Source organism: Oncorhynchus nerka, unplaced genomic scaffold, assembly GCF_034236695.1.
Source record: "Oncorhynchus nerka isolate Pitt River unplaced genomic scaffold, Oner_Uvic_2.0 unplaced_scaffold_899, whole genome shotgun sequence".
NCBI classification, from domain to species: Eukaryota; Metazoa; Chordata; class Actinopteri; order Salmoniformes; family Salmonidae; genus Oncorhynchus; species Oncorhynchus nerka.
In genome coordinates this window covers 59,966-67,499 of record NW_027040399.1, presented here as the reverse complement: position 1 = coordinate 67,499, position 7,534 = coordinate 59,966, and the positions used below count along the sequence as shown (strand labels likewise).

General features: G+C 41.3%; 1 long non-coding RNA gene across 1 annotated transcript; it reads right to left on the bottom strand.

Moving 5' to 3' along the window:
• Positions 1 to 2,335: 2,335 nt before the first annotated feature.
• Positions 2,336 to 6,321, bottom strand: LOC135570752 (uncharacterized). Its single transcript, XR_010463595.1, has 2 exons — positions 5,561 to 6,321; positions 2,336 to 3,623 (listed from the first exon to the last, which is right to left on the bottom strand). It is a non-coding gene; the product is annotated as an uncharacterized LOC135570752 (long non-coding RNA).
• Between the last annotated feature and the right edge of the window lie 1,213 nt (positions 6,322 to 7,534).

Sequence of the window (7,534 nt, the reverse complement as noted above, 5' to 3'; positions counted from 1 at the left end):
TCAGGGAGAGAGTGGAGGGGTGGCTAGTAGTTATGTCTGTCTGTCGGTCTGTCTGTCTGTCGGTCTGGGGCATGGACTCAGGGAGAGAGTGGAGGGGTGGCTAGTAGTTCTGTCTGTCTGTCTGTCTGTCTGTCTGTCTGTCTGGACTCAGGGAGAGAGTGGAATATGTACACTAAATCACCAACAGTATGTGGACACATGCTCACCTAACATCTCATTCCAAAATCATAGGTATTAATATGGAGTTGGTCCCCCCTTTACTGCTATAACAGCCTCCAGTCTTCTGGGAAGGCTTTCCACTAGATGTTGGAACATTGCTGCTATAACAGCCTCCACTGTTCTGGGAAGGATTTCCTCTAGATGTTGGAACATTGCTGCTATAACAATCTCCACTCTTCTGGGAAGGCTTTCCACTAGATGATGGAACATTGCTGTGAGGACTTGATTCCATTCAGCCACAAGAGCATTAGTGAGGTCGGAAACTGATGTTGGGCGATGAGGCCTGGCTCGCAGTCGGCGTTCCAATTCATCCCAAAGGCGTTCAACATCATTGAGGTCAGAGCTTTGTGAAGTTCTTCCCCACCAATCTCAACTAACCATTCATGTATGGAACTCGCTTTGTGTACAGGGGCGTTGTCATGCTGAAACAGGAAAGGGCCTTCCCCAAACTGTTGCCACAAAGTTGGAAGCACAGATTCCTCTAGAATGTCATTCTATGCTGTAGCATTAAGATTTCCCTTAACTGAAACTAAGGGCCCGAACCATGAAAAACAGCCCCAGACCATTATTCCTCCTCCACCAAACTTTACAGTTGTCACTATGCATTGGGGCAGGTAGCGTTCTCCTGGCATCCTCCAAACCCAGATTAGTGCGTTGGATTGCTAGAAGGTGAAGATGATTCATTACTCCAGAGAATACGTTTCCACTGCTCCAGAGTCCAGTGGCTGTGAGTTTTACACCACTCAAGCCGACGCTTGACATTGCCCATATTGATCTTAGGTTTGTATGCAGCTGACCGGCCGTGGAAACCCATTTCAGGAAGCTCCTGACAAACAGTTTCTTGTGCTGATGTTGCTTCCAGAGGCAGTTTGGATCTCGTTAGTGAGTGTTGCAACCAAGTACAGACGATTTTTACACGTTACCCTCTTCAGCACTCGACGGTCCTGTTCTGTGAGCTTGTGTGGCACACTACTTCTTGGCTGAGCCGTTGTTGGTCCCAGATGTTTCCACTTCACAATAACAGCACTTACAGTCGACCAGGCAGCTCCAGCAGGGCAGGAATTTGACAAACTGACTTGTTGGAAAGGTGCCATCCTGTGACGGTGCCACGTTGAAAGTTACTAAGATCTTCATTAAGGACATTCAACTGCCAATGTTTGTCTATGGAGATTGCATGGCGGTGGGCTTAAATTTAAACACCTGTCGGAAACTGGTGTGGCTGAAATGGCCCAATCTACTAATTTGAAGGGGTGTCCACATACTATTGTATATATAGTGTATTCACCCAGCTGTCTGGTCCAGGAGAATATCACCTGTGATGCTGTCTGGTCCAGGAGAATATCACCTGTGATGCTGTCTGGTCCAGGAGAATATCACCTGTGATGCTGTCTGGTCCAGGAGAATATCACCTGTGATGCTGTCTGGTCCAGGAGAATACCACCTGTGATGCTGTCTGGTCCAGGAGAATATCACCTGTGATGCTGTCTGGTCCAGGAGAATATCACCTGTGATGCTGTCTGGTCCAGGAGAATACCACCTGTGATGCTGTCTGGTCCAGGAGAATATCACCTGAGATGCTGTCTGGTCCAGGAGAATATCACCTGTGATGCTGTCTGGTCCAGGAGAATACCACCTGTGATGCTGTCTGGTCCAGGAGAATATCACCTGTGATGCTGTCTGGTCCAGGAGAATATCACCTGTGAATGTTTTGTAAGGATCAGACTGTATAGGCTATATTACATGTATTTAGTGTATTATTGGGGCAGCAGGGTAGCCTAGTGGTTAGAATGTTATGTTAGGGTCAGACTATATAGGCTATATTACATGTATTTAGTGTACAGTGGGGCAAAAAAGTATTTAGTCAGCCACCAATTGTGCAAGTTCTCCCACTTAAAAAGATGAGAGAGGCCTGTAATTTTCTTCATAGGTACACTTCAACTATGACAGACAAAATGAGAAACAAAATCCAGAAAATCACATTGTAGGATGTTTAATGAATTTATTTGCAAATTATGGTGGAAAATAAGTATTGAGTATCTTTAATAAGTATCACTGGTTAGCGGACAAATCAGGTTGTAGGTGCAGTTGAAACTAACACAACTAAAAAAACACATGGAAATGGGAGATATATTTTACCTCCCTGGTTAGAGGACAACCTGCAGAAGACAGTCAGCTACATTTTGGAGAGATGCATTTACATTTAGAGGTCGTTAAACAAAGGAACGCAACACTTATTTTTCATCCCTCATCGATATCATGTTGAAATCATTTGCGTGAGAGTCTGGAGATGTTGTTGTCCTGTTAAAAACTAACAGCTCAAAAACCACATGGAATCTGGGAATAATGTACATCACTGGTTAGAGGACAACTTGTAGAAAACATCTAGCTACATTTTGATTCAAGTGGGTCACCAATGCTGTAAGTGTAACACAGCTCTTTTTGTGTTAGTCACTTTCTGTTATATCATATAAATATCACTCTTTACATTCAGAGCCTGGATTTCCCCCCTGAGGCTAATATCCATATTATGCAGAAATCAATTGAACAGGGGGCAAACGTTTAGTGTTCTACATTGTGACATTATTAAATTACTCCTACAACAATGTTTAAACATTCTACATTGTGACATCATTAAAATACTCCTACTACAATGTTAAAACATTCTACATTGTGACATCATTAAAATACTCCTACTACAATGTTAAAACATTCTACATTGTGACATCATTAAAATACTCCTACTACAATGTTTAAACATTCTACATTGTGACATCATTAAAATACTCCTTCTACAATGTTAAAACATTCTACATTGTGACATCATTAAAATACTCCTTCTACAATGTTTAAACATTCTACATTGTGACATCATTAAAATACTCCTTCTACAATGTTTAAACATTCTACATTGTGACATTAATTCATTGATATCATGAAACAACTCCATCATTAATGTATTTTCTGATGTTTGATCAGAGATCTTTTATCAGAGTATCTCTTGTCACATTGATCACAGCTAAAAGATTTCTCTCCTGTGTGTGTTCTCTGGTGAGATAACAGGCTGCTTGACTGAGTAAAACTCTTCCCACATTGATCACAGCTATAAGATTTGTCTCCTGTGTGTGTTCTCTGGTGTACAATCCGATGGCTAGATGAAGTAAAACTCTTCCCACATTGATCACAGCTATAAGATTTCTCTCCTGTGTGAATTCTCATGTGTACTTTTAGTGAATTTGATCTTAAGTAACTCTTCCCACAGTCAGAGCAGCAGTGAGATGTCTTCCCTGTTGGTCTCCACTGGTGTTTCTTGAGGTGTTCTGATCCGGAGGGACTCTTCTCTGCCTCGTCAGCTTCATTATGTTGTTGAGGCTCCCCAGAGGATCCACGATAGTCACATCTCTCTCCTGTGTGAACAACAAGTCAGACAGATGGTTAAAGGCCCACAACAGCACTTGTTTTCACATTAGTAGTAACATCGATGATTGTAGGCTAGAAATAAGTTATTACAGTTGCTGAACCCCTAAGCAGTGTGCCAGACAACCTTTGGTCACCAATATAGACCCCTTTCTGTGTTTGCTAAAATAGGCGCACGAGGGCAATGCACACGCAATTTGGTTGCAGAAACTCCTCCATGCTAATGTGGAAACCGCTAGTCATACCAATACCATAGACCTACTGTAGGACCCATAACTTCCCCTAACAATAACATAGACCTACTGTAGGACCCATAACTTCACCTAACAACAACATAGACCTACTGTAGGAACCATAACTTCACCTAACAATAACATAGACCTACTGTAGGACACATAACTTCACCTAACAATAACATAGACCTACTGTAGGACCCATAACTTCACCTAACAACAACATAGACCTACTGTAGGACCCATAACTTCACCTAACAACAACATAGACCTACTGTAGGACCCATAACTTCACCTAACAACAACATAGACCTACTGTAGGACCCATAACTTCCCCTTACAATAACATAGACCTACTGTAGGACCCATAACTTCACCTAACAACAACATAGACCTACTGTAGGACCCATAACTTCACCTAACAATAACATAGACCTACTGTAGGACCCATAACTTCACCTAACAATAACATAGACCTACTGTAGGACCCATAACTTCACCTAACAACAACATAGACCTACTGTAGGACCAATAACTTCACCTAACAATAACATAGACCTACTGTAGGACCCATAACGTCACCTAACAATAACATAGACCTACTGTAGGACCCATAACTTCACCTAACAATAACATAGACCTACTGTAGGACACATAACTTCACCTAACAATAACATAGACCTACTGTAGGACCCATAACGTCACCTAACAATAACATAAACCTAGGATTATAAATCATTTAATATTCCAGGTGAAACATGGAAACTAAAATGTCTTTGTCATGACATTTCATAACCTGATCACCAGATAATTGTGTGAATAATCGCACTAGGCTCCTCTGTAATGTGTTGTCATTCTAAATGTCCTGAATGAAGGAAAATAGCTCTGTGTTGTACAATAGCCTGTCCATTAAGTAACAGTTCTCTACTCATGACCTAAGTATCTCCGTGTCCAAACAGAGTAACGAGACGCTACTGTAAATCAAGCAGACAGTAACATTATAAACGTATTCATAGTGTAGTGAATTCAGGGGGAAGTCCTGACCTGAACTCAAACCTGGTCCAGCGACTGTCAAGCCAACACTTTAGAAATGTTACGCCAAGATGTCTGAACTTCTTGACGAGGTCGCTAGGTGTTGGGTTGAGGTTGCTACAATAGCTTTCTCTATGAATGTGAGAGTGGTTACATTTCTCCAGCCCCCATCCCTCAGCTGTTTACCAAACCAAGTCTCAGGGCAGCCATTTTGTTGCTGTTTAAATCCTAGGTTGTCCCTTTAAAAAAGCCAAATCAATCGATCAACCAACCTGCAGTTCAAACAATAACAAAGATGTCATTCCACCTGTTTTGGTAATAAGATGATGGATGGGTCTGGTGAAATGTAACTACTCTCAAATTCATAGACAGACCTACGGATGCAAGGACTGACCATCCATGAAATCAACATGATAGTGTTAACCATGTTGAGGCTCTACAGTGTTGATCTACATTGTTTCTAAACATTGGCGTAAAACATCTTATTTGGGGTTCTGATGGGGTACAACAGTTGAACTAAGCTCATGAGGTTTGTGTTATATTCTTCAAGAATCAATGGCTATAAATAATATAAATTTAGCAATTACATATTTCCCCTTTAACACTACACATCAGTTCAACAACTGCAGAGTTTGTGCCTCTGTGTTTAAGACAGTACTTACTAGTGTTAATCACGGCCCGGTTTCTCAAAACCATCTTATGGCTGAGTTCACCATCAGAACCATAGGATGCGTTAAGATGCGTTGGGGAAACCGGGCCCAGATATCCAGTTTCCTCCTCTTCGCCCTCCTCCTCCTTTTTCGATGTGACAGTCATCTCCCCTCCTCCTCTTTCACTCCATAAACTGCATCCTCCTCTCTCTCCGCTTCCTCTTCTTTTACTGTAACATCCTCCTCCTCTTTCACTCTGAACGAGTCTTCCTTTTCTTTCACTGAAACGTCTTTCTCTTCTTCTTTCACGGTAACAGCCTCACCGTCTACTTGTTTTTGTATTGTAACATCCTTCTCTTCCTCCTCCTCTTTCAGGGGAACTTCTTTCTACGTCCAGAAGACCTCCTCTACTTTAGCAGGAGGAGAGCAGCTTAGTGAACTCATGGTTGGAGATGTTCGCTAGCTAGCATTAGCGACTAGCCTAGTTCTAAGCTAATTTAGCAAACCAGCTAGCTGACAAACCACGTAAATATATAATTAAATGGGCCAACACGTACATACGTCAGAAGTGTGTTTAATACACAAGGACTAACATACACCAAAAGAGAGTGAATGTTGTAGCTATGTTTGCTAGAAAGCTACCGAGGTGTCTAACTGTTGTTGTTGAAGGAGCGTCCCGTCCACTAGATTATACGTCACACTGGCAGCGTCGCCTGAACGTAAAAGACGCACATCGCCATCTGCTGACTGGAGGGGCAACGCAGTTGAGGAACCAAAAGTTTATTTTTTTATTTATTTCATTAAAGTTGATTATCATATTAAGTCGTTCAAAGAAAAGCATGTGTTGATTGATTCGTTTTTAATGAGTGATAATTTAAAACAAACGTTAGACCCACTACATATTTACATTGATCCATAGTTCTGACATGGATCATTTTGACCCCAGATGCATATCTTTTATCACAGCCAAAATGTGGATCATTCAATTCATCCTGTTTCATGACTTTGTCAATCAACTTGTTCTTAATACATCTAAATCATGGTTTAGTGTTTCTGTATCAATAAGGACTTTTAACAAATTCAAATCCTTTGGAGTAATTTTGACACCAGCCAAAAGCACCTTTGATAAATAGGACGTTTATTTCAAATCAAAATGAAATCACCATTTTACCATTTTAAAAACATGACAATAAATTCACAACACACTGTGTCCTCAGTCACCTTGTCCCAAAGAGGTTTACATGGTTATCAAAACATCACACCAGGGTGAGTCTAAACAAAACACAGCCCTGTGGGGAAAATGAATGGAACCATCTCCCTGTTTGACCTCTAGTTGTTATGGATATTATGACTCTACAGAGACACACAGTGGACGTGTCAAAATATGTTCCATTGATAAATCACACTTTATTTAACCTCAATGTCATCTTGTGTTTACATGGCATTGTAGATTTTAGCAGTATATAGGATGTATTCTGGATGTTTTCAGTGTGTTTTTAACCCTTTCAGACAATGGATTAATCACAATTAAAAATAGTGCACTAACATGACACAAAGTGAACTCAAGTCTGACAGCCCAAACAAACACACACATTCTCAGTCAGAAACACAAGTCAGAACACAGCCTCTCGATTCTCTCATGTGTTTTCAGGTTCTCTGACTGGGAAAATGTCTTTCCACAATGAGAGCAGTGGTATGTCTTCTCCTCCTGTGTATTTGTATGTATTCCTTCATGCTCTTTCAGGTACCTTAACCGGGTAAATCTCTCTCCACACTGGGAGCAGCGGTACATCTTCTTACCTGTGTGTGTCCTCTCATGCTTGTTCAGGTTTCCTACCTGGCCAAAACTCTTTCCACAATGGGAACATTGGAAAAGCTTTTCCCCTGTGTGTCCCCTCTCATGTGTTTGCAGGCTCCCTAACTGGGTAAACGACATTCCACATTGGGAACAGTGGTAAGGCTTCTCTCCAGTGTGTATTCTCTTAT